Below are 1,463 nucleotides of genomic sequence, written 5' to 3' on the forward strand. Positions count from 1 at the left end.
CTCTTGCCTCTCCTCAAATTTGATTGGCTGCTATCTTGACCTGAATTCGAATTCGGAGTCGAAGTCGACGAATTCGCGCCCAAAAATGTTCGGAGTCGAAAGTTCGGAAGTTCTCGGAGTCGGCCCACCCTTACTCTGTACCGTCGCCGAAGAGTAGTAACCAGTAACCAATCATTCCTCAGAGTTAACCCCCTTGTAAATTTTTCTTTGGCTGGCCGTTTCTTTTTTTTATGCCAGGAGCAGGTGCCAGATTGTTCAAGGCCCAGCCGGCCTGGCCAATGAATATTATTGGTTCTAGATCTATTCCTACCACTGTACCATTAAAGGTTACTTTGCAAACATGTTCGAATACGCCTGGAAGAAACAATTCAGAAAAGAAATTATTTTTGTTTGTTTGTTGTGTTGTTTTGTTGTTATTTTTTTGCTATAGATCTAGAATCTAGATGCATATCTCGCATTTTTTGCATGAATGGCAAAATGGCTAAAATTCTTGCCCTCGCGAGTTCTTTCCGAGGCCTAGACTTGAATTATGAAATCTAGATTACTTAGACCACTGTCCACCCGCTCTTTTGGGCTCTAAAAACTTTGCTGCAAAACTTGCATCCCATGTCTCCTGAGTGAAAAAACAACAACACTTGAGTCTACATGTCGTCTCACCCTCACCATTGACATGTGCCAGTTGAGTAAGGAGCTTTAAACTTTAACATCCTTGTGTGCCAGAAATAACTCGTTCCCTCCCTTTGCTTTTGGTTTGGCTCCAAATTGAATGAAATAGTTACTTTTAATCTCCTTGACCGCTACGAAAACCCGAAATGTTTTACAATTTAGGATTATAATGATACCAGTATCACGGTACACTGTATATCCAGAGAGTTTTACAGTAATGCAATGTCCATACAAGAGAGCTGTCACTTCGCCCAGATGCGCGTATCTGGGACACCAGCTGATCGTGAGGAAAAGCGCGGTAAACAAAACAAACTGCGTCCATTGTTCAAGGCATTTTCGTTAACCATTGACAAGTATGGCTCCGGTTAGCACAAAGTGTCAACGGTGTTCTGCTATACTCGTAAACTGCACCATTCCAAAAACAAAAATTAAAATCTGGGTTTCATTCGATTCTCAAAGGATGACGAAAGGTGTGCCTACTTACGAAAGAATATAGATAGACCGACTGAAAAAAGGAGCAAAACAATAACCATGTGATTGTGTTGTGGTCCTACCAGACTGTCATGCACAAACTTAACACATTTCGACTTTGCCATATCAGCTATCAATTGCTTTTATTCCGGCCTAAATGCCAAACTTGAGCTTGCATTCTACTTGCAAAAAGTTGACTAAATACACGGTGTGTGTGTGTGTGTGTGTGTGTGTGTGTGTGTGTGTGTGTGTGTGTGCGTGTGTGTGCATGTGTGTGTGTGAATGTCTGTGTGGGTCTGTGAGTGTGATGTGAGAGAGAGAGAGTG

This window comes from Aplysia californica, unplaced genomic scaffold (genome assembly GCF_000002075.1).
Source record: "Aplysia californica isolate F4 #8 unplaced genomic scaffold, AplCal3.0 scaffold00011, whole genome shotgun sequence".
Classification (NCBI taxonomy): domain Eukaryota; kingdom Metazoa; phylum Mollusca; class Gastropoda; order Aplysiida; family Aplysiidae; genus Aplysia; species Aplysia californica.